Source organism: Pinus tabuliformis, chromosome 6, assembly GCF_031772625.1.
Source record: "Pinus tabuliformis cultivar Carrire ecotype Pingquan chromosome 6, CPIR1, whole genome shotgun sequence".
NCBI lineage: Eukaryota > Viridiplantae > Streptophyta > Pinopsida > Pinales > Pinaceae > Pinus > Pinus tabuliformis.
This window is the reverse complement of record NC_142292.1, coordinates 1,344,768,906-1,344,795,422: the sequence shown is the minus strand read 5'-3', so window position 1 is coordinate 1,344,795,422 and position 26,517 is coordinate 1,344,768,906.

Below are 26,517 nucleotides of genomic sequence, written 5' to 3'. Positions count from 1 at the left end.
TTATGAAACCAGCTCAAGAAAAGATAGAAAAGATAGATCAACGCCTTAGAATTCAGCCTCTTCGAGGGGGAAACCTCCTTTACATTACATAAATGAACAATTCTTGGATGATTCAAATGACAAAACCTCCTTTCTATATATAGGAGTCTAAGGAGTCACAATATAATCCAGCCAACCTAACAATAATAATATAAAGCCACAAAAATAACAATAGAGGGATTCTATGGGGCACAGTAATAACAATATGGGGGAAATAGGGGCACAAAAATATTAATAAGGGGTATAACTACAATAGTAATGGGGTAATCACTAGTATTATAGGGACCCAACACATGCAGATGCAGAGACAGAGTCTTCAGATACAAATCTAGTGCATGCATATGATGATCCACATCCAAGCCCAGATCGAGCTTCCAGTAGTGAATCAAATTCCCTTGTCATAAATCAGAGAACAAGGAGTTTACGTGAGATATATGCACAAGACCACCTAGCTACTAGAAATTGTCTTGTGGGGGATAATTCTAATCTGCATAGGACTAGCTCAAAGTTTATTGAGCCTCCTCTTGTCCTCACTGCCACTGAACCGTCGCCATCCTGACATTGTCATTTAGTTCAGTCTTCTGATCCACAATCTTATGCTAAGGCTGCTGAGCATCCATCTTGGGAGTCCACCATGGACGAGGAGTATAACTCCCTCCTCGAGAACCAGACCTGGGTCTGGTCCCCCTTCCTTCAGGAAGGAAACTTGTTCGATGCAAATGGGTCTACAGGACCAAGAGTGTTGTAGATGGGAAAATCACCAGATGGAAAGCAAGGCTAGTAGCCAAAGGCTTCTAACAAGTGCATGGCATTGATTATGATGAGACCTTTTCTCCAGTAGAAAATATGGATTCCATATGCCTTACACTTGCCATTGCAGCTGCCCAGGGGTGGGAAGTACATCAAATGGATGTGAAGAATGCCTTTTTTCATGGAGACCTATCTGAGGAGATCTACATGGAGCATCCACATGGTTTCATTCAGGATTCATCTTTGGTCTGCAGACTGAAGAAATCTCTCTACGGCCTTAAGCAGGCCCCAAGAGCTTGCTATGCGAGGATGGATTCTTTTCTCTTATCACAAAACTTTGAAAGATGTAAGTCTGATCTGAATGTTTACATGCTCAGGACACATGATTCTCTTCTTATCTTAGTTTTCTATGTCGATGATCTCCTAATCACCGGCAACTTGACTTCAGCCATTGCCACAGTCAAGAGGGCCTTGCATAATAGGTTCTTGATGACAGACATGGGCCCATTACACTTCTTTCTTGGTCTTGATATCAGCCAGGATGCCACTGGCATCAAACTCTCTCAGGCTAAGTATGCATGGGATCTCCTCGAGAGATTTCGCATGACTGACTGCAAGCCAGCACCGACTCCTTTTCTGTCTGGGGTTTGCCTTGAGGATGAAGGTGCCACTCCATTAGTTGATAGCACTCTCTACTGATAGCTAGTGGGGAGCTTATTGTACCTCACCCTCTCCAGACCAGATCTCTCATATGTAGTAGGGACAGTTTCCAGATACATGCAGAAGCCGCATGAGCTGCACTGGAATGCTGCCAAGCGCATCCTCTGATATGTGCAGGGCACCATCACCTTCAAGATTCACTATGCAGCAGACACTGCATTGAATCTCCTTGGCTTCACAGATTCTGATTGGGCGGGAGACAACATTGATCGCAAGTCCACCTCCGGATATTCACTCAGTCTAGGATCTGGCCCTATCTGTTGGTCGAGCAAGAAGCAGGTTGTTATTGCTCTCTCTTTAGCTAAGGCCGAGTACAGAGGAGTAGTCAACATCACCATTTAGGCTCTATGGCTACAACACTTCCTCACTGAGTTGGGCATCCAGTTCCACCAGCCTATTGTCATCTGGTGTGACAACCAGAGCACTCTCAAATTTTACAGGGATCCAGTACAATGGCAGCGAAAGAAGCACATAGAGATCCATATGCACTACATCAGAGACTTAGTACATGATCAGGTCATTGATTTGTAGTTCTGTCCTTCAGCAGAACAAACTGCAGACATCTTCACCAAGACATTCACTGAGCAGAAGTTTCGTTCTTTGCGTGATCGTCTTGGAGTGAAGGACACAATTGCTTAGCAACTGTCTTTTCTTTCTTTTTTCTTTTGATTACATTGTATTTTGAGGGGGGGGGGGGTTCCCACGAGGTTTTCCCTCTTTCCTCAATTTTAGTACAAGTTGCATTGTATTTTGGGTGACCTTTGGCCTTAGTTGCCAGGGCCCATTTTCTCTTTTTCCCCATAATGATGTTCAAGGGGGGTGTTGGAAGTACTACACACCTACATGCAGACTCTTAGTTAGAGCATGGGACTACATGCAAGATTCCTTCTGCATGATTTACTCCTTGATTTGCTCCTTCTTTAACTCCGCAACTGGTTAGTTCTTCTGCATGATTTACTCCCTGATTTGCTCCTTCTTTCACTCTGCAACTAGCTAGTTCTCTCCGGAACTTGTTGTAGGTGTTGAGTCTTCTCATTGATCACCACTATGGTGCATTACCTTGGGATCTTCACCCAGTAATGCTATATCATGAGCATTGTAACCTATTTTCTAATGAATCATTCTTTTGTTCTTTCGATTTTCTTTTAGTGTTTTTGCTCTGCAAAGTTGTGTGTTCAACCTTTACTAGCTAGATTCATCTGTGCAGGTTTTCTAACACATTTACATGGTATTAGAGCTTGGACCCAGGTTTGATTCCCCCAAGTTGCGTTTGAGGGGGGTGTTGGAAGAATCACCGCACCTCTATAGAATCCGTAATTTCCACCCTGGAGATCCTAGTTACTGGTTTGTAACGTTTACCTAAACCTGCAGGTTTTGGTGTAACAGAAAACCTCCACACTTTAGGGTAGTGATCACTTTTAGAGCTTTTTTGGTCTTTCCAAAACCTTTCCTTTGAGGAAAAACCACAATATCCTCTAATACCTCGAAAAAACTTTTAGGGAGAGGCTCTCAAGGTTGTACGATGTACTGGTTAGATCTCGCCTAATTTTCTGTTCCAATATTGATGGTGAAAAGTTCCTCGAGATGACCCGAAGTAGGTAGTTACATGGTGATACAGGTGTCATAGTACCTGGAAAATTCATGGACATATGTTTCTAGTTGTTAGCAGAAAAGGAGAAAATGTGTTGGGATTGCCACCTCAGATCGACGTCCAAAAAATTCAACTGGAAAATGCGATAGAAATAAAGACAACTCAATGCTCCCCTCAAAATTCCATCCTAAGGATAGGAGTAATCAGCAGGAAGGTACATTGCAAGCCCCAAGGTATGAGCGATGGTGGTCCACCCTGCCGAGGCCAAAATGAAAGTCAATAGCTCATATAAACCAGTCCCACCGAGCAATAATGAAATTTTTTAAAATGAGTGAAGATCACTACCTCCTCATAGGATCTTGTAAAGATTGGACTGTAACCCAAAAGGATATGGAGCCTTCTTGAGATGAGTATCAAATAAATAACTAGTCCCCAGTTGAAGAAATTAATGACTGCTTCATAGTTTGGAATAAGAGATTATAAGCCTCTTCTGGAAGTCCAAACTCTTGCTGCATAAGAAAAACAAGTTGACAATCTACCAAAGATCAGAAATATGTTCATCTTTAAGTTTATTATAGCCCCAATCTACTCCATGATTCTTTGGCTCAAGTGTTAATATCATATTATCCGCTGATGTAAAAAGTATTCAAATTTGTTTTCGATACCGAAGAAATATTGTAAACCAAGGATAACCCAAAACATTAGTTAAACCTAGTCTAGTGTGGACACAAAAAGCCTTCACCTACTTCAAAGAACTCCATCAATATCTCTGTCATATAGTATAGTGCTTTGTCCCTTTGGTTGACCAATTATATTTAACTTCAAGATCAGGGTAGCTAAAAATGCGTTCTTCATATTTTGTGTACCTGCAATGTCTAAAATAGATTAGCTCCCAACCTAGGGAATCAGTCATGAAATTTGGTCTAGATGCAGTCCAAAGAGTCCAGTATTGAGTTCAAGTGCAGGACTCACGGATTCCTGTAAATTCTCCCTAGCATCACCATTATTGAGTGTCGTCATTCCTTCACAATTTCCAGGCCCAAATTGACCTGCTCTAGGCATACCATCATGATCAACAAATTAGATTCATTTTCGACAATAGAGACGTATGGGATTTAAACGCATCCTCTACACCAGATGGCTCAAATTTCTTTAAATTGATGGTTTTATTCATTATCATATTTGGAAGTGAATATGAAATAACTTTGATGCTAGAGGACTTAACTTCCTCTGGCGTCTAAAACAGTTTACAAAGATCTTGATTATTTAGGAAATCCACTTTGGCTTTGATGAAATTATTTCTTGACAACCATATACATGATAATAAAACTATTGTGAAACATGACATGAGATAGCTCTTTAAATGACTTGATAAATTTGTTATGGACTTTAGGGCTAATATATTTCTAGAATAGGAAAAGGTATGATACAAAATGGAAGAATTTAATACTAAAATCTGGTGAAAACAATTTGGTATATGGTTAAGGGCATATTTTTTTATTTTGAAACATTTATTATAATAAGGACATATCAAGGTAATTGAAAAATGACCTATTGAAATGGTTAATGTGGGAAACAATTAGCAAATGGGGTGGTAAAATAGAGGGCTATAAAATTTGTAATGATTAGGCCTATGAATAAAGATAAGTTTTAAGGCATCTAGAAAAGAGTTAATTATCAGCTAAATTTTGTGGAAAGTGTAAAAAACGATTAGGAGTCTTTTTGAGCTACAACATGTCCTATCAGAAATTGTTGAAGGTGGATTTTAGGGTATAAGACATTGTGAGTTGTGATTTTTCAATCACCTCATTGCTCATGATCTCTATTTAAAGATCGTGGAGGATTTTCCAATGGCATTGGCGTGTTTCTACATGATTAAGAGTATTATATTGGATGTAAGTCATGTTGAGAAATGATACATCTTTATTGTTGCTCAATGCATGTTTTTATCTTTGAGGGTTTACCATGTAAACCTTGATGTCCTGATCTTTGAGTTATGTGGGTTATTTCTCTCTAGTGTTTGTTCATGTGGTTTCTAGCCTATGCTTTTCAATAGTCAATTCAGAGTGTCTCCAAGAAGACTGCAATATTAGGTTGCAAGGTCCGAAGAGGCATGTCGCCACAAAGCAAGAAGTAGGAATCCTTATTGTTGATAGACAACTCCAAAGTGGGTGTAGATACAAATTATGCAGAATAAAGGCTGAAAAACAAAGGAATGTGGAAGATTACAATATATGTTGAATAAGTTTGGAAGATAAACCTTCATACAAAAGGAAGTTGAACAATTGCAATTAAACTGCACCAAAGTAACTATAAGTGTGAAATTTACAAGTATATAAATAAGTGTAACAATTATTTAACATGCTTTAATAAATTCTGATAAAAAATCTGCATGGATTATAAGCTATGTGAAAAAAATTCCAAACACACCCACAAGCACATGACCATCACTACACAACATCAATAGTTAGGCATATTATAAATGGATAGAAAGGGAAGGAGTAGAGTAAAATAAACCAGAGAATAGAGGGTGCCCCCCTCATCGTCATCACCATTTGATACAAGATACAAAACTTATTTTGATTTTCTCTTCTATACATTAAATTTCATTCAGTCTCCCTTCTGGGAAATTGTTTTATCAATATGGGATCCTAAGATCTCAATCATATACTTGCTCAATCTAGAATACCATTTTTACATAATTACCCTATGCTACTTTGATGATCCCATTGATTTGTTTTTTATCTTCATTTAGTCCCAATTTCTCTTCCCCTATTATAGGTATTCAACATGATTTTGGTATTAAACAATTTGTTTGGAATTCTATGGCAGGCGGGTCCTTCAAATCTCTACTAGGAAGGTATGTTGTAGTTATAATTGTAGTTAGATATCAATAGATTTACGTATGGGATATTTATAATGGGTCGATTTGTTTTGGGTTATTTTCACTTGGGGTAATAAGATTTTTTGGGGTGTAGGGAATGGCTTCTCCAAGAAAAATAAGGGAAATGGATGTGATGAAGTTGTAAGTCAAAATATCTCCTTATTTCCCCTTTTTCAGTATTTTTCAGTATTTTTTATCACAGGGACCATTATGGATTGCTTAATAAGTCAAGTGCATTACCTAATAAGTTTTGAACCAATGGAAGGTTACCATCTGTTAAAAAATATCCATAGTTATATCATTGCCAATGGTTCCATCTTTTTGAAAAGTAGTCCATGTGGCTTAACCCTTTTGAATTTCAGAGGATAGCCCATCTCATCCAACTCCTACTGGCATAATTGTGTTATGCATGTTTGCAGATAGAAATGTGTCCCAAATATGTATGGCTCTGTCATCCTAAAAGATCCTTATAAGTATTCAGGTGTTTTGGCACTACCATGGAACCTTAGTTATATTTATTCCAATCTATTTTATGTATTCATAGCATATATGGGAGAAAAAACAAGGAAAGAAAGGTCAAATGTTTGAAATACAAAGCAAACATTCTAGCTCTCCTTGCTGATTTAGGTAGGGCGAGCCCTGTTGGAAATAATACTGAGAGGGGGGGTGAATCAGTATTATCAAGTTCTTTTAATAAATCTTCCTTATTTACACTTTGAATTATTTTTGCATGAGCATGAACAAAGAAAACAGATAGTCACACCAAAGAACACCAGATGTAAGGTGGAAACCCAATGTGGGTGAAAACCACCCGCTGCAATATGTCTCTATCTTCTTTCAAATTAGAAACTCCTTTTACAATGGTTTTGTACTGGTGCAGTCCTTTACCAGTACGCAGGCTACAACCTGCAGAGAGCTACAACTCTCTCTCATTTTCCAGTCTTTCCTGGAAGGGAGCTACAACCCCCTACTTCTTTTCTTTCAAGGACCACTTTTCATAAATTTTCAAACTAGATCCATAAACATCAAGAGATCATCAAGTACAAGTAAATCACCTAGTCAACTGCAGTAACCAGATCAACAATAACAGTAAACAGAACCCAGAACACCTTTTCAACAAAAAAATTCAGTCAACAAAAGATCTTAAGACAGATACGCAGTTTTTCTTTATCTGGCCTGCGTGTCCCCGCACTTCACCTTCTGCTCCCCTGCGTATACACGCAGAGACCCTTCTGCTGCACTGCGTACCCACACACTATTTCTACAATCATGCTGCGTACTGTTACTGTAGGCACGCACCCTCAGATACTATCGCGCCGTGTACTGCTGCTGTTGCCACGCACCCTCAGATGCTATCGCGTCGCATACCTACGCACCTGCGGCTCCTGAAGCGCCACGTACTTTCCCTGTGTCTACGCACCTAATCCTCTGTCGCGCTGCTTACCCATGCACTGCGCCTTATTCTGCTCTGCGTACCCACGCACTTGCACTGTTAATCACCTGCGTACCTCTAGTTAGGGCCGAATTGGCAGTCCACCAGTGTGCTACAGATCGTCAGATGCCCAGATCTGATCATGCGCTCGAGAGATTACCCTTCATAGATTCGCTTTCAACTTCACTTTTATATAGATCAAGCTTTTTGAAACAATAACCCACTATTTCAGATCTTAATATATTCAATTTTCAAAAGATACTTAGCCAAGTGATCTCCTTTGCTTTATATAGGCAAGCTCTTCCTAAAATCATGGATCAATACCATAGATAACCAATACAAGGGGCCCAAAAACATGGGGCTCAATAATAATAATAATAATATAAAGCAATACCACGGGCCAAAACCATAGAATCAAGAACAGCGGGTTAAATACCACGGGCCAAACATAAGAAACCCCACGTGAGCGTGCTTCTCTGCCTTGAAGTAAGTGAACTCGGATACGCACCTTTTGAACGGGTGACCTGCATGTGCGGCCGCAGTCCCTTCATGGCGTACCTGTGGGTACGCACCTTTTGAACTATTCTCCTGCGTACTTCTTAATTTTCAAAATTTTGAGAGCCTGATCAGAGCATTGCCACTTGAGGGTGTTTCCATCAAGTACAACATCTGTATCATAGAGCCATACCAAAATCATAATGCCAACAATCTCCCCCTTTGGACTTGATGGCAACCTCAAGATCTTCAACGTCATTCTCCCCCTTTGACATCAAGGGCAAAGGGTTATGCTCCCCCTAAGAACATGCTCCTCCTGAATATAAACCAGATCTGAAAAGAAGAACCATAATCCACCAAACACCATAAATGACCATGAAAGAGATAGAGACATATTGCAGCAATATTCAGAACAGCATCCATGATCTCCTTCTGTACGTCCTCCATAATGCCAACAATGCATTATATGCTCCCCCTGAACCTGTGCCATTCGATCTTCAACCAATCCGCAACCCAGCACATGTAACCATCAGAAGAGATTCAACAAGATGATGCATCAACAACCCCCAGCTTTTGCCTGAGGTATTCAAAGGTCTCCCTGGGCAATGGTTTGGTGAGTATATCAACAACTTGTTCCTTAGAAGGAACATACTCCAACTTGACCTTCTGTTCAAGTACTTGTTCCCGGAGAAAATGATACTTGATCGGTATGTGCTTGGTCTTTGAATGCATGACTGGGTTCTTTGAAATGCTGATTGCACTTGTGTTATCACATAAGATGGAGATAGGTGGTGTACAGGTGATTTGAAAGTTCTGCAAGGTCTGCATCATCCAAAGGAGTTGAGTATAGCAAGATGCAGCAGCAACATATTCTGCTTCAGCTGTAGACAAGGCAATCGAACTCTGTTTCTTGCTGAACCAAGATACTAATCTGGAACCCATAAAGAACGCACCACCACTTGTGCTCTTCCTGTCATCCACGCTTCCTGCCCAATCTGCATCTGTATAAGCATGAAGTGTGAGATCTGTATCTCTAGGATACCATAATCCATAATTTTGAGTCCCTTGAAGATATTTAAAGATTCTCTTCACTCCCTGAAGATGACTTTCCTTCGGATTTTCTTGAAATCTTCCAACTATTCCTACTGCATGCATGATGTCTGGTCAGGTACCTGTCAAATAAAGTAGACTTCCAATCATAGATCTGTAGGTTGGTTGATGCACTGCTGCTGATTCATCATTTGCATTGAGGCTACATCCTGTGACCATGGGTGTACATACTGGTTTTGCATCTTCCATGCCATATTTCTTCAAAATCTGCTAGAGATACTTGGTTTGAGACAAAAAGATCCCTCCTTCTTTTTGTTGGATTTGCAAACCAAGAAAATATGTCAGTTCTACCAGTAAGGACATTTCAAATTCTTTCTTCATCACCAAGGCAAAGCTTTGACTCATAGCTTCTTCATTGCTGCCAAAGATAATGTCATCTACATACACAACAAGTATTAGCAATTTGTCATTTTCAACTTTTATATAAAGATTGTTGTCTGCTGATCCTTTTGAAAAACCTTGTTGATGAAGATATTTGTCCAACCGATAGTACTAAACCCTTGGAGCTTGTTTGAGACCATAGAGATCCTTTTTCAATCTGCATACAAGATTTGGATCATTTCCAAGAATGAAAGCATCTGGCTGCTCAATGTATACTTCTTCTTCCAAGTCTCCATTCAAAAAGGCTAATTTCACGTCCATTTGAAATACTTTGAAGTTTTGAAAGCTTTAGAGAGAAAGGAACATTCAGATGGCCTCAAGTCTTGCAACAGGAGCAAAGGTTTCTTCAAAATATATTCCTTCTTCCTACACATACCCTTTACAAACAAGTCTGGCCTTGTTTCTAATTACTTCTCCATATTAATTCAATTTATTTTTGAAGACCCATTTTGTCCCTATAACATTCTTATCCTTTGGTCTAGGAACCAGCTCCCAAGTGTTGTTCTTTTCAATCTGCTCAAGTTCTTCATCCATTGCTTTCACCCAACATTCATCTTTGCATGCCTCTTTCACATTTTTTGGTTCAATGGAAGAGAGTAATGCCAAATAGCTTGAAGCTTTTGCAACTGTTCTTCTTGTTTGTACACCTGCTTCTTTCTGCCCCAAAATCTGAGATTCTGGATGATTCTTTTGAACATATCTGGATGGAGTCTTCTCTTCTATCCTTATCTGCTCCTCTGGTTCTTCTTTAGGTTCTTCTTCTTCATCATTCTGTCTTTGAGGGTAGTCTTCATCTTCTTCGATATCTTCATGATTTACTTGCCTAGGAATGTATCCCTTCTCATCAACCACTACATCAATGTTGTCAATAATTCTTCCAAGTCTTTTATTGTAGCACTTGTATGCTTTGCTGTGTGGAGAATAACCAAGAAGAATGCCTTCATCTGCTCTAGGTTCCAGTTTGCCAAGTTGCTCATCAGTAGTTTTAATATAGCATTTGCTCCCAAATATTTTGAAGTGCTTTATCGAAGGAGTCTCACCATACCAGAGCTCATGAGGAGTTTGAGTGTTGTTCACTCGAACATTTGTTTTGTTGAGAATAACAACTGCAGCATATGCAGCTTCACCCCAGAAGGTTGCGGGAATTCCAGACTCATCAAGCATAGCACGAGCCATTTGTTGGATTGTTCTGTTCATTCTTTCCACTACTCCATTTTGCTGAGGAGTTCTAACTGTAGAGAATTCTCTTCTTATCCCATGTTCTTCACATAAATCGAAAAATTAATTTGAGGTAAACTCCCCACCTCTGTCGGATCTGAGGCACTTAATTTTGTATCCTGATTCATTTTCAACCAAGGCTTTAAAGGATTTGAATTTTTCGGATGCTTCATCTTTGTGCTTCATAAGTCCTAACCAGACAAACCTAGAGAAATCGTCAATGAATAATATCAAGTATTCTTCTCCTCGAGGTGTCCTTTTCTTGAATGGTCCACATACATCTGTATGTACAAGCTCAAGAGGTATGCTAGCTGATCCTTCCTTCTCTGGAAAGTTAGTTCTGGTTTGCTTTCCAAATTGACATGATTTGCATATGGTGTTGTCTGGAATTTTGATATCTGGAAGACTGCGAACTGCCTGATATCTGCATTCTTTCCTTATTTGTGAAAAGCTTAGATGCCCCAACCTCCGGTGCCATAACCAGTGTTCATCATCCTTGCTTAGATAGCATTGTTGTTGTCCTTCTTCAAATATGAATAGATTATTTGGAGTTCTTTTACCTTTGATCACCGTTTTACCTGTATCAAGATCACGAACAAGACATCCATTTGATCTAAATATCACCTCGGTTCCTTGATCACACATCTGGCTGACACTCTGAAGATTATGCTTCAATCCATCAACATACAAAACATTTCCAGCTTTGACCTTTTCTTTTAATTGAGCAGTGCCTTTTCCTTTTATAGTTGCAGGAGTATCATTTCCAAAAGAAACTTTCTTTCCCTTTTCTAGAGCAGAATATGATTCAAGTTTTTCTTTATCACCTGTCATATGCTTCGAACATCCACTGTCAATGTACCATAGATTTTCCTGTCCCTCTGCATAAAATGCTATTCCACATCTTTCCGTTTGTGGTTCCTTTATTCTCCATGTTTTGGTGCTTGAGGCTTGATCCTTTGTCTGCTGAAACCTGCTCCTGCATTCAGAATCTTCATGACCAAAGTTATTGCAAATAGAACATTCAACTTCATTTTCAGGAACCGAAAAGTTGTTATAGGTCCTTCTTGTAATCCCGGTCATATTTCTTTGTTTTTGAGCTTCTCTAGTCATGATTGTTTTATATGGAACACATTGAGCTGCTTTGTGACCAAAGTTATGGCAAGAAAAGCATTGTCCATTGAAGAAACTTCTGCGGTTATCCAGTCTTCCAGCCAAACGATTGTAATTTCTATTGTCATTCATTCTTGAAGAAAATTGAGAGGATTTTACCTGTGGTTGGTTATAGCTTTTGTTCATCATTAAGATGGATTGCCCCTGATTTGCCTGATAGTCTTTGTTTGTAATTGGTCCCTGCTTTACCTGGTGATCTCCATTGTGCTTTTGCTCATTCCTTCTTGCTGCATCAAGATAACTTTTTGAGGTGGATGCTTGAGAAGTTTCTCCATTATAGCCCAGACCTGTCTTGTTTAGAGGAGAACGCTGTACATTGATGATCTCATCCAGAGTTTCAGATCCTTTGACAAACTTAAGATTAATAGCCTTTGTTTTCTCAATCTCTTTTCTAAAACCAACAATTTCACCTTCTAACTTTTCAAGATATTTTTCTTTTTCATCAATTTGAAGTTGTAGAGTATCAATGATCCTATTCTTTTCTTCTATACATGTCTTGAGTCTAGAAATTTCTTCAAAAAAGCTATCCACATCTATAGCATCCATGTAATCATCATCTTCAAATGCCATTAAAAGTTTATAGTCATTACCTCGTTTATCTTCATCACTATTTGATAGACCATCACTATCTTCATGAGTGTAGTAGCTTTTCTTATTTGCAATCTGTTTCTTGTTCCATCTAGCAGGTTCCTTTCCTTTATCCTTATAAGGACATTTTGCAGCATAATGACCTACTCTTCCACAAGCAAAGCATTTGAAAGGTAGCTTACCTCTGAACCTTCCAGAACCCGTTTGAAGATTTCTGACAAAATTTGATTCTTCTTCTTCTTCTTCTGGCACGTGACTTGCTTCATAATAGTCTCCTTTGCCTGAAGCCTTGAAAGCAGCTTCTCTTCTGTCTGATGGACCTCCCTTTCTCATTTCATAAGCAGTTAGAATTCCGTGTAGCTGAGACATAGTAAGAATTCCTAGATTTTCCTTTTCTTCTATTGCAGACACTTTAGATTCAAACTTGGGGGACAATGATCTTAGAACTTTTTCAACCACAATAGCCTCTTTTATTTCTTCACCCAAGTTTTTCATGCAATTAACAATCTCATCTACTCGATGAAAATAGTTAGCCACACTTTCATCATTATACGTTCTGAGATTCTCATACTGAATCCTGAGAGTTTGAAGTTTAGCATGCTTTAGCTGTTCATCTCCTTCATAGCTCAAGACAATCTTGTCCCATATTTCCTTTGCGGATTTATATTGCATAACCTTTGCGAATTCTGTTTGAGATAAGCATCCTAGCAGAGTATTGACTGCTTTAGCATTTGTTTCATATTTCTTCTTCTCGGCCGAATCTGTAGGAGTAGCTGAAGGAAAAGTGTAGCCTGTATCTATGATATCCCAAACTTCTGTACCAAGAGATTGAAGATAGGCAATGACTCTTACCTTCCAATAATTGAATTTTGTCCCATCAAAGATTGGTGGCCTGATTGATGCTTCTCTCTCGTAGTTGCTCATGATGAATGATCTTCCTCCAAGCGATCAAGCTTCTCTGAAGGACCTGCTATGATACCAATTGTTGGAAATAATACTGAGAGGGGGGGTGAATCAGTATTATCAATTCCTTTTAATAAATCTTCCTTATTTATACTTTGAATTATTTTTGCATGAGCATGAACAAAGAAAACAGATAGTCACACCAAAGAACACCAGTTGTAAGGTGGAAACCCAGTGTGGGTGAAAACCACCTGCTGCAATATGTCTCTATCTTCTTTCAAATTAGAAACTCCTTTTACAATGGTTTTGTACTGGTGCAGTCCTTTACCAGTATGCAGGCTGCAACCTGCAGAGAGCTACAACTCTCTCTCGTTTTCCAGTCTTTCCTGGAAGGGAGCTACAACCCCCTACTTCTTTTCTTTCAAGGACCACTTTTCATAAATTTTTAAACTGGATCCATAAACGTCAAGAGATCATCAAGTACAAGTAAATCACCCAGTCAACTGCAGTAACCAGATCAACAATTACAGTAAACAGAACCCAGAACACCTTATCAACAGAAAAATTCAGTCAACAAAAGATCTTAAGACAGATACGCAGTTTTTCTTTATCTGGCCTGCGTGTCCCCGCACTTCACCTTCTGCTCCGCTTCGTATACACGCAGAGACCCTTCTGCTGCACCGCGTACCCACGCACTGTTTCTACAATCGTGCTGTGTACTGTTACCGTAGGCATGCACCCTCAGATACTATCGCACTGCCTACTGCTGCTGTTGCCACGCACCCTCAAATGCTATCGCGCCGCGTACCTACGCACCTGCGGCTTCTAAAGCGCCGCGTACTTTCCCTGTGTCTATGCACCTGATCCTCTGTCACGCTGCGTACCCACGCACTGCGCCTTATTCTGCTCTGCGTACCCACGCACTTGCACTGTTAATCACCTGCGTACCTCTGGTTAGGGCCGAATTGGCAGTCCACCAGTGTGCTACAGATCGTCAGATGCCCAGATCTGATCATGCGCTCGAGAGATCACCCTTCATAGATTCGCTTTCAACTTCACTTTTATATAGATCAAGCTTTTTGAAACAATAACCCACTATTTCAGATCTTAAGATATTCAATTTTCAAAAGATACTTAGCCAAGTGATCTCCTTTGCTTTATATAAGCAAGCTCTTCCTAAAATCATGGATCAATACCATAGATAACCAATACAAGGGGCCCAAAAACATGGGGCTCAATAATAATAATAATATAAAGCAATACCACGGGCAAAAACCATAGAATCAAGAAAGGCGGGCTAAATACCACGGGCCAAACATAAGAAACCCCACGTGAGCGCGCTTCTATGCCTTGAAGTAAGTGAACTGGGAGTACGCACCTTCTGAACGGGTGACTTGCGTCTGTGGCCGCAGTCCCTTCACGGCGTACCTGAGGGTACACACCTTTTGAACTATTCTCCTGCGTACTTCTTAATTTTCAACATTTTGAGAGCCTGATCAGAGCATTGCCACTTGAGGGTGTTGCCATCAAGTACAACATCTGTATCATAGAGCCATACCAGAATCATAATGCCAACAATCTCCCCCTTTGGACTTGATGGCAACCTCAAGATCTTCAACGTCATTCTCCCCCTTTGACATCAAGGGCAAAGGGTTATGCTCCCCCTAAGAACATGCTCCTCCTGAATATAAACCAGATCTGCAAAGAAGAACCATAATCCACCAAACACCATAAATGACCATGAAAGAGATAGAGACATATTGCAGCAATATTCAGACCAGCATCCATGATCTCCTTCTGTATGTCCTCCATAATGCTAACAATGCATTATATGCTCCCCCTGAACCTGTGCCATTCGATCTTCAACCAATCTGCAACCCAGCACATGTAACCATCAAAAGAGATTCAACAAGATGATGCATCAACAACCCCCAGCTCTTGCCTGAGGTATTCAAAGGTCTCCCTGGGCAATGGTTTGGTGAGTATATCAGCAACTTGTTCCTTAGAAGGAACATACTCCAACTTGACCTTTTGTTCAAGTACTTGTTCCCGGAGAAAATGATACTTGATCGGTATGTGCTTGGTCTTTGAATGCATGACTGGGTTCTTTGAAATGCTGATTGCACTTGTGTTATCACATAAGATGGAGATAGGTGGTGTACAGGTGATTTGAAAGTCCTGCAAGTTCTGCATCATCCAAAGGAGTTGAGTGCAGCAAGATGCAGCAGCAACATATTCTGCTTCAGCTGTAGACAAGGCAATCGAACTCTATTTATTGTTGAACCAAGATACTAATCTGGAACCCATAAAGAACACACCACCACTTGTGCTCTTCCTGTCATCCACGCTTCCTACCCAATCTGCATCTGTATAAGCATGAAGTGTGAGATCTGTATCTCTAGGATACCATAAGCCATAATTTTAAGTCCCTTGAAGATATTTAAAGATTCTCTTCAGTGCCTGAAGATGAGTTTCCTTCAGATTTGCTTGAAATCTTCCAACTATTCCTACTGCATGCATGATGTCTGGTCAGGTACCTGTCAAATAAAGTAGACTTCCAATCATAGATCTGTAGGTTGGTTGATGCACTGCTGCTGATTCATCATTTCCACTGAGGCTACATCCTGTGACCATGGGTGTACATACTGGTTTTGCATCTTCCATGCCATATTTCTTCAAAATCTGCTTGAGATACTTGGTTTGAGACAAAAAGATCCCTCCTTCTTTTTGTTGGATTTGCAAACCAAGAAAATATGTCAGTTCTACCAATAAGGACATTTCGAATTCTTTCTGCATCACCAAGGCAAAGCTTTGACTCATAGCTTCTTCATTGCTGCCAAAGATAATATCATCTACATACACAACAAGTATTAGCAATTTGTCATTTTCAACTTTTATATAAAGATTGTTGTCTGCTGATCCTTTTGAAAAACATTGTTGATGAAGATATTTGTCCAACCGATAGTACCAAGCCCTTGGAGCTTGTTTGAGACCATAGAGAGCCTTTTTCAATCTGCATACAAGATTTGGATCATTTCCAAGAATGAAACCATCTGGCTGCTCAATGTATACTTCTTCTTCCAAGTCTCCATTCAGAAAGGCTGATTTCACGTCCATTTGAAATACTTTGAAGTTTTGAAAGCTTGAGAGAGCAAGGAACATTCGGATGGCCTAAAGTCTTACAACAGGAGCAAAGGTTTCTTCAAAATCTATTCCTTCTTGCTGCGCATACCCTTTACAAACAAGTCTGGCCTTGTTTCTAATTACTTCTCCATTTTCATTCAATTTATTTTTGAAGACCCATTTTGTCCCTATAACATTCTTATCCTTTGGTCTAGGAACCAGCTCCCAAGTGTTGTTCTTTTCGATCTGCTCAAGTTCTTCATCCATTGCTTTCACCCAACATTCATCTTTGCATGCCTCTTTCACATTTTGTGGTTCAGTGGAAGAGAGTAATGCCAAATAGCTTGAAACTTCTACAACTGTTCTTCTTATTTGTACACCTGCTTCTTTCTGCCCCAAAATCTGAGATTCTGGATGATTCTTCTAAACATATATGGATGGAGTCTTCTCTTCTATCCTTATCTGCTCCTCTGGTTCTTCTTGAGGTTCTTCTTCTTCATCATTCTGTCTTTGAGGGTAGTCTTCATCTTCTTCGATATCTTCATGATTTACTTGCCTAGGAATGTATCCCTTCTCATCAACCACTACATCAATGTTGTCAATAATTCTCCCAAGTCTTTTATTGTAGCACTTGTATGCTTTTCTGTGTGGAGAATAACCAAGAAGAATGCCTTCATCTGCTCTAGGTTCAAGTTTGCCAAGTTGCTCATCAGTATTCTTAATATAGCATTTTCTCCCAAAGATTTTGAAGTGCTTTACCGAAGGAGTCTCAGCATACCAGAGCTCATGAGGAGTTTGAGTGCTGCTCACTCGGACATTAGTTTTGTTGAGAATAACAACCGCAGCATATGCAGATTCACCCCAGAAGGTTGCGGGAGTTCCAGACTCATCAAGCATAGCACGAGCCATTTGTTGGACTGTTCTGTTCATTCTTTCCACTACTCCATTTTGCTGAGGAGTTCTAGCTGTAGAGAATTCTCTTCTTATCCCATGTTCTTCACAGAAATCGAAAAATTCATTTGAGGTAAACTCCCCACCTCTGTCGGATATGACGCACTTAATTTTGTATCCTGATTCATTTTCAACCAAGGCTTTAAAGGATTTGAATTTTTCAAATGCTTCATCTTTGTGCTTCATAAGTCCTAACCAGACAAACCTGGAGAAATCATCAATGAATAATATCAAGTATTCTTCTCGTCGAGGTGTCCTTTTCCTGAATGGTCCACATACATCTGTATGTACAAGCTCAAGAGGTATGCTAGCTGATCCTTCCTTCTCTGGAAAATTAGTTCTGGTTTGCTTTCCAAACTGACATGATTTAAACATGGTGTTGTCTGGAATTTTGATATCTAGAAGACCGCGAACTGCCTGATATCTGCATGCTTTCCTTATTTGTGAAAAGCTTAGATGCCCCAACCTCCGGTGCCATAACCAGTGTTCATCATCCTTGCTTAGATAGCATTGTTGTTGTCCTTCTTCAAATATGAATAGATTATTTGGAGTTCTTTTACCTTTGATCATCGTTTTACCTGTATCAAGATCACGAACAAGACATCCATTTGATCTAAATATCACCTCGGTTCCTTGATCACACATCTGGCTGACACTCAGAAGATTATGCTTCAATCCATCAACATACAAAACATTTCCAGCTTTGACCTTTTCTTTTAATTGAGCAATGCCTTTTCCTTTTATAGTTGTAGGAGTATCATTTCCAAAAGAAACTTTCTTTCCCTTTTCTAGAGCAGAATATGATTCAAGTTTTTCTTTATCACCTGTCAGATGCTTCGAACATCCACTGTCAATGTACCATAGATTTTCCTGTCCCTCTGCATAAAATGCTATTCCACATCTTTCTGTTTGTGGTTCCTTTATTCTCCATGTTTTGGTGCTTGAGGCTTGTTCCTTTGTCTGCTGAAACCTGCTCCTGCATTCAGAATCTTCATGACCAAAGTTATTGCAAATAGAACATTCAACTTCATTTTCATGAACCGAAAAGTTGTTATAGGTCCTTTTTGTAATCTCGATCATACTTCTTTGTTTTTTAGCTTCTCTAGTCATGATTGTTTTATATGCAACACATTGAGCTACTTTGTGACTAATGTTATGGCAAGAAAAGCATTGTCCATTGAAGAAACTTCTGCGGTTTTCCAGTCTTCCAGCCAAACGATTGTAATTTCTATTGTCATTCATTCTTGAAGCAAATTGAGAGAATTTTACCTGTGGCTGGTTATAGCTTTTGTTCATCCTTAAGACGGATTGCCCTTGATTTTCCTGATAGTCTTTGTTTGTAATTGGTCCCTGCTTTACCTGGTGATCTCCATTGTGCTTTTGCTCATTCCTTCTTGCTGCATCAAGATAACTTTTTGAGGTGGATGCTTGAGAAGTTTCTCCATTATAGCCCAGACCTGTCTTGTTTAGAGGAGAACGCTGTACATTGATGATCTCATCCAGAGTTTCAGATCCTTTGACAAACTTAAGATTAATAGCCTTTGTTTTCTCAATCTCTTTTCTAAGACCAACAATTTCACCTTCTAACTTTTCAAGATATTTTTCTTTTTCATCAATTTGAAGTTGTAGAGTATCAATGATCCTATTCTTTTCTTCTATACATGCCTTGAGTCTAGAAATTTCTTCACAAAAGCTATCCACATCTATAGCATCCATGTAATCATCATCTTCAAATGCCATTAAAATTTTATTGTCATTACCTCGTTCATCTTCATCACTATTTGATAGACCATCACTATCTTCATGAGTGTAGTAGCTTTTCTTGTTTGCAACCTATTTCTTGTTCCATCTAGCAGGTTCCTTTCCTTTATCCTTATAAGGACATTTTGCAGCATAATGACCTACTCTTCCACAAGCAAAGCATTTGAAAGGTAGCTTACCTCTGAACCTTCCAGAACCCCTTTGAAGATTTCTGAAAAAATTTGATTCTTCTTCTTCTTCTTCTGGCACGTGACTTGCTTCATAATAGTCTCCTTTGCCTGAAGCCTTGAAAGCAGCTTCTCTTCTGTCTGATGGACCTCCCTTTCTCATTTCATAAGCAGTTAGAATTCCGTGTAGCTGAGACATAGTAAGAATTCGTAGATTTTCCTTTTCTTCTATTGCAGACACTTTAGATTCAAACTTGGGGGACAATGATCTTAGAACTTTTTCAACCACAATAGCCTCTTTTATTTCTTCACCCAAGTTTTTCATGCAATTAACAATCTCATCTACTCGAAGAAAATAGTTACCCACACTTTCATCATTATACATTCTGAGATTCTCATACTGAATCCTAAGAGTTTGAAGTTTAACACGCTTTACCTGTTCATCTCCTTCATAGCTCAAGACAATCTTGTCCCATATGTCCTTTGCGGATTTATATTGCATAACCTTTACGAATTCTGTTTGAGATAAGCATCCTAGCAGAGTATTGACTGCTTTAGCATTTGTTTCATATTTCTTCTTCTCGGCCGAATCTATAGGAGTAGCTGAAGGAAAAGTGTAACCTGTATCTATGATATCCCAAACTTCTGTACCAAGAGATTGAAGATAGGCAGTAACTCTTACCTTCCAATAATTGAACTTTTTCCCATCAAAGATTGGTGGCCTGATTGATGCTTCTCTCTCGTAGTTGCTCATGATGAATGATCTTCCTCCAAGCGATCAAGCTTCTCTGAAGGACCTGCTCTGATACCAATTGTTGGAAATAATACTGAGAGGGGGGGTGAATTAGTATTATCAAGTTCTTTTAATAAATCTTTCTTATTTATACTTTGAATTATTTTTGCGTGAGCATTAACAAAGAAAACAGATAGTCACACCAAAGAACACCAGATGTAAGGTGGAAACCCAATGTGGGTGAAAACCACCTGCCACAATATGTCTCTATCTTCTTTCAAATTAGAAACTCCTTTTACAATGGTTTTGTACTGGTGCAGTCCTTTACCAGTACGCAGGTTGCAACCTGCAGAGAGCTACAACTCTCTCTCGTTTTCCAGTCTTTCCTGGAAGGGAGCTACAACCCCCTACTTCTTTTCTTTCAAGGACCACTTTTCATAAATTTTCAAACTGGATCCATAAACATCAAGAGATCATCAAGTACAAGTAAATCACCCAGTCAACTGCAGTAACCAGATCAACAATAACAGTAAACAGAACCCAGAACACCTTATCAACAGAAAAATTCAGTCAACAAAAGATCTTAAGACAGATACGCAGTTTTTCTTTATCTGGCCTGCGTGTCCCCGCACTTCACCTTCTGCTCCCCTGCGTATACAAGCAGAGACCCTTCTACTGCACCGCGTACCCACGCAATGTTTCTACAATCGTGCTGTGTACTGTTACTGTAGGCACGCACCCTCAGATATTATCGCGCCGCGTACTGCTGCTGTTGCCAGGCTCCCTCAGATGCTATCGAGTCGCGTACCTACGCACCTGCGGCTTCTGAAGCGCCGTGTACTTTCCCTGTGTCTACGCACTTGATCCTCTGTCGCGCTGCGTACCCACGCACTGCGCCTTATTTTGCTCTGCGTACCCACGCACTTGCACTGTTAATCACCTGCATACCTCTGGTTAGGGCCAAATTGGCAGTCCACCAGTGTGCTACAGATCGTCAGATGCCCAGATCTGATCATGCGCTCGAGAGATCACCCTTCATAGATTCGCTTTCAACTTCACTTTTATATAGATCAAGCTTTTTGAAACAATAACCCACTATTTTAGATCTTAAGATATTCAATTTTCAAAAGATACTTAGCCAAGTGATCTCCTTTGCTTTATATAGGCAAGCTCTTCCTAAAATCATGGATCAATACCATAGATAACCAATACAAGGGACCCAAAAACATGGGGCTCAATAATAATAATAATAATATAAAGCAATACCACGGGCCAAAACCATAGAATCAAGAACGGCGGGCTAAATACCACGGGCCAAACATAAGAAACCCCATGTGAGCGCGCTTCTCTGGCTTGAAGTAAGTGAACTGGGAGTACGCACCTTCTGAACGGGTGACCTGCATGTGCGGCCGCAGTCCCTTCACGGCGTACCTGCGGGTACGCACCTTTTAAACTATTCTCCTGCGTACTTCTTAATTTTCAACATTTTGAGAGCCTGATCAGAGCATTGCCACTTGAGGGTGTTGCCATCAAGTACAACATCTGTATCATAGAGCCATACCAGAATCATAATGCCAACAATCTCCCCCTTTGGACTTGATGGCAACCTCAAGATCTTCAACGTCATTCTCCCCCTTTGACATCAAGGGCAAAGGGTTATGCTCCCCCTAAGAACATGCCCCTCCTGAATATCAACTAGATCTGCAAAGAAGAACCATAATACACCAAACACCATAAATGACCATGAAAGAGATAGAGACATATTGCAGCAATATTCAGACCAGCATCCATGATATCCTTCTGTACGTCCTCCATAATGCCAACACTGCATTATATGCTCCCCCTGAACCTGTGCCATTCGTTCTTCAACCAATCCGCAACCCAGCACATGTAACCATCAGAAGAGATTCAACAAGATGATGCATCAACAACCCCCAGCTTTTACCTGAGGTATTCAAAGGTCTCCCTGGGCAATGGTTTGGTGAGTATATCAGCAACTTGTTCCTTAGAAGGAACATACTCCAACTTGACCTTTTGTTCAAGTATTTGTTCCCGGAGAAAATGATACTCGATCAGTATGTGCTTGGTCTTTGAAGGCATGACTGGGTTCTTTGAAATGCTGATTGCACTTGTGTTATCACATAAGATGGAGATAGGTGGTGTACAGGTGATTTGAAAGTCCTGCAAGGTCTGCATCATCCAAAGGAGTTGAGTGCAGCAAGATGCAGCAGCAACATATTCTGCTTCAGATGTAGACGAGGCAATCGAACTCTGTTTCTTGCTGAACCAAGATACTAATTTGGAACCTGTTATCACAAAATCAGGTACTGAAGGCTGCCAATCAGCAAGATTCTGTGTAACTATTTCAAACCAGGCTTTAGATTAAGGCTTAGCCTCCTTAGTCAAAGAGGGCTCTCTCACAGACTATGAATATTGACTAATGACAAGGAAAGATGGCTAACTCTTAAAACACATGAAAAATAAGCTGGCTGGACAAATATCAAAGTGATTCCCATTGGGCTTATGGAGTCTCACACATCTCAGCAAACAAGAAACACTATTCTTTCATAGAAATCAGGGCACTTTACATCTAATGTTCAAACATAACTTACATAAAACACAGTTTGCCAAGGCATACAGGAAGTCAGAGCATGACACATGAGTTCTGAGTGATTATGCAGTAACAAAACTGTAAAAGAACACTAAAGAGAATAAACCATCATACATTTGAACCATTAGATCTATTGTGAATCCTGAGAAGAAACAACAGTCATTTTCATTACTGAAATCTGCTATACATAAACCAAAATAGTCTTGTCTTTTATCAAAACATCCAACCTCAATTACATCCAAGTCTGATCTATATATAGGAATACATTCTTAACCACCTTGAGCTTCCTCCTCCAGGATGAGGGGAGCTCGAAGGTTGCTATTAACTACTCCTATCTTCTGTTTAACTAACTCATTAAATACATAAGTACTGAACTGTAATTACAAAGAGTCCTAATTTAATAAAAACTCAAAATCTGTCCTCCTCGTAGCATGATTCCTTCTTGATTCTTGACATCTGTCTTCTTTCTGTTTTGGCCGAGATATCTTGGAGGAGAATGCAATGAACAAGCTGGCTTTGGATACTGGCTGCGTAGATGGTTCATTAATCCTCAAGATAAGCCCCCTGTTTTCCCGGTCCTTGTCTCCCATTATTCTTCACAAATTAAGTAACATGTTCCCAGCTCTTTAATTCCTTAAAAATTACGAGCATCACCATATTTCCCAATGTGCTGGAAGCCTTGTTGACTTAACAGGTGTATAAACCAAAATCTCCGTATGCATTCCCTATCAGAACCCTAATAATCGGTAATAAAGTACCTTTATCATGGTTTAACTAAAGACAAAAATATTTCACCTTTTCCAAAAGGCACACTTGTCATTCTCTGCATAGCTAGAATAGTCTTATGTGGTCTCCCTTATGTTCCTTAGGCATTTTCTTCAAAAATGTGCTGATCCCATCATTAAACTCTTTGTTTTCATCATAAAACAGCACCTACAGCAGTTTCGTAGCGCGCTACGAAACTGCTGTTTTTGCTAAAACAGAGTATATTTGCACTAAGGCGTCTTTTGCTTGAACTTATGACTCTTCAGACTTCTTCTACAGGTGTCAAAGACTTATATGACTTCAAAATAATGGAGCTTAAACAAAATTGACCAAAACTAAGAATGTCACCTTTTTCTTCAAATCAGTGAGCTAGTTGACCTAGCTGTATCTTCAAATTTGCAACCTCCTTTTTTAAGGCTTTATTTTCAGCTCTCAAGCTCATGTTCATCTTTCTGATGAGTTTAGCTTGCTTGAGGGCTGGAACCGTCCATGTATACACATCAGCCACTGAATCTACCTGACCCACTAGGTTTTTGCTACCTTTTAACACAGCTCTTCGGTAGTTGGCATATCTAACTGCAAGCTCCTTAGTAACATTCTTCACCTGGGCAACTTCATTAACATTCTTCACCTGGACAACTTCATCTTTTGCTGCTCCCGCTTGGTTCTTTATGGCTATAACATTTCCTCCTTGGGTAATAATAACCTTTCTGTTCTTGTCTTTATGCTTGACTGCCTCCACTGTTTTGGTCAATACTTCAATTACCTCCGTTCTGGGCATCTTTACAGCTTTCTCTTCTTTATGCACTTTCTCAGCTTCTCTAACTTGTTTCCTTGTAACTGGCCTTTGATATTGGACTTTCCTTAATAGCTACTGATTTTCCCTTCTTTTTGCTTAATTGACCTCTTGTTTTAACTCTTGATACACTTTCAGACCCAGCTGATCCAGGTACATCTTTCTTGTGCTTAACCTTTTCCTTTGATGATGGCTGAGATGGCTCTTTAATAACCACGGGCTTTACTGGCTTGTTCATCTGAGATTTGGTTTTCCTTTTATCCCTAGCTTCCTTTCTAAGCTCAGCTATTGTAGGTTCTTCCATTGATTCTTCTCTTTCTCTAACCGGCTGTGGGGTGAGGCCTGTCCTACTCTGGAAACCAGCCATATAGATGAAAGAATTCCAATCCCTACCAATTTTTTGAAGAGCATCCAGCACTAACAGTTTGACTAGACCATGATGAAATAATGATGTTTCACAATCATCCTTTCTCAATTGAACCTTGTCACACATCTTGCTGAGGCTACGAAATAAGTAAAATGGGATATCTATAGATGCTTTACCCGTAAAATGTAGCAACAACTTAAAATGATAGGAATAGACTTTGTTATATCTGCCCTCACAGGTTAAATACTTTTGAATACAGGTAAGAAGCATAGCATAGTGTTCTTTAACATAGCTTCTAGGCACAACCTTGGTTAGATCTTCATTCACATAGGCTTCTTTCAAGAATTCCTTGCAGGTGTTCATATCAAATTTGAAGTTTTTAAACCACTCCTGCCCTCCTCTCGGAATCTCAGTTACATTAGCAATAGCCTCTGGAGATATTTGGAATTCTAACATAGACACTTTAGAACTTAAACCTGTAAAGTTCAAGGCAAACTCTTTTGTTACCTGAGTGTGGCCACCCTTCAGTTTTTCACAGAAACTCCAGCAACCAGCATCTTTGAAAGCCTTTCTTACACCTTCATCCCTCAATGCAAGATCCAATCCTTCAGGCTTTGCCCTCTGACACCTTCCAGACCGATGCTCCTTCTTCTCCATTACGCTTTGAAATCTTTCGCACAGAGAAACACCACCAGCCTCAACTCAAATGGCAAATTCAAATTTTAGAACGCAGGCTCGCTTGCAACATGCTCTCTTGAAGAAGAAACTCGGGCTCATTTGCAATTCAAATAACTTATCATACAAGCTGACCACTTTATGCATTATTAACAAACATTATAACACGACCATGCATGACAAAACCGTTTGAATGATTTTAATGTGCGTGACTATGAACCTACTGGTGGAATGATGGCTCATAAGTGTTTAGAAGGTACGCCAACTGACAATAACTGGACGGACACAATGACTCATCCCTAGACATGACATTTTAAGAATCTGCGCTGCAAAATCCCCGAATCCGCGATTTCGTAGCGCAGATAGTTATAAATTAGCAGAATGCGCTGCGAAATGGCTGGATACTGACACGCTGCGAAAAGGCTAAAACATCATTGCGCTGCAAAATCAACCAATAAAACTGCGCTGCGAAAATGCGAAAAGGACCAGTGACGTATACAAGATAAGACATGTCTTATTCAATCATGATGGAGGATGACTAACGGTTTTTGAAAATGATTCACATCAATATCATTTAGAAACATGACCCCTAAGTAGTAAACATAAGACAACAACCATTTGACACCCATTTTTGACAATGAAATTTTGGACAAAATTTATATACATGTGACTGCAGTTCTAGGTGATAACAGAACCCATAAAGAATGCACCACCACTTGTGCTCTTCCTGTCATCCATGCTTCATGCCCAATCTGCATCTGTATAAGCATGAAGTGTGAGATCTGTATCTCTAGGATACCATAAGCCATAATTTTGAGTCCCTTGAAGATATTTAAATATTCTCTTCACTGCCTAAAGATGAGTTTCCTTCGGATTTGCTTGAAATCTTCCAACTATTCCTACTGCATGCATGATGTCTGGTTAGGTACCTATCAAATAAAGTAGACTTCCAATCATAGATCTGTAGGTTGGTTGATGCACTGCTGCTGATTCATCATTTCCACTGAGGCTACATCCTGTGACCATGGGTGTACATACTGGTTTTGCATCTTCCATGCCATATTTCTTCAAAATCTGCTTGAGATACTTGGTTTGAGACAAAAAGATCCCTCCTTCTTTTTGTTGGATTTGCAAACCAAGAAAATATGTCAGTTCTACCAGTAAGGACATTTCGAATTCTTTTTGCATCACCAAGGCAAAGCTTTGACTCATAGCTTCTTCATTGCTGCCAAAGATAATGTCATCTACATACACAACAAGTATTAGCAATTTGTCATTTTCAACTTT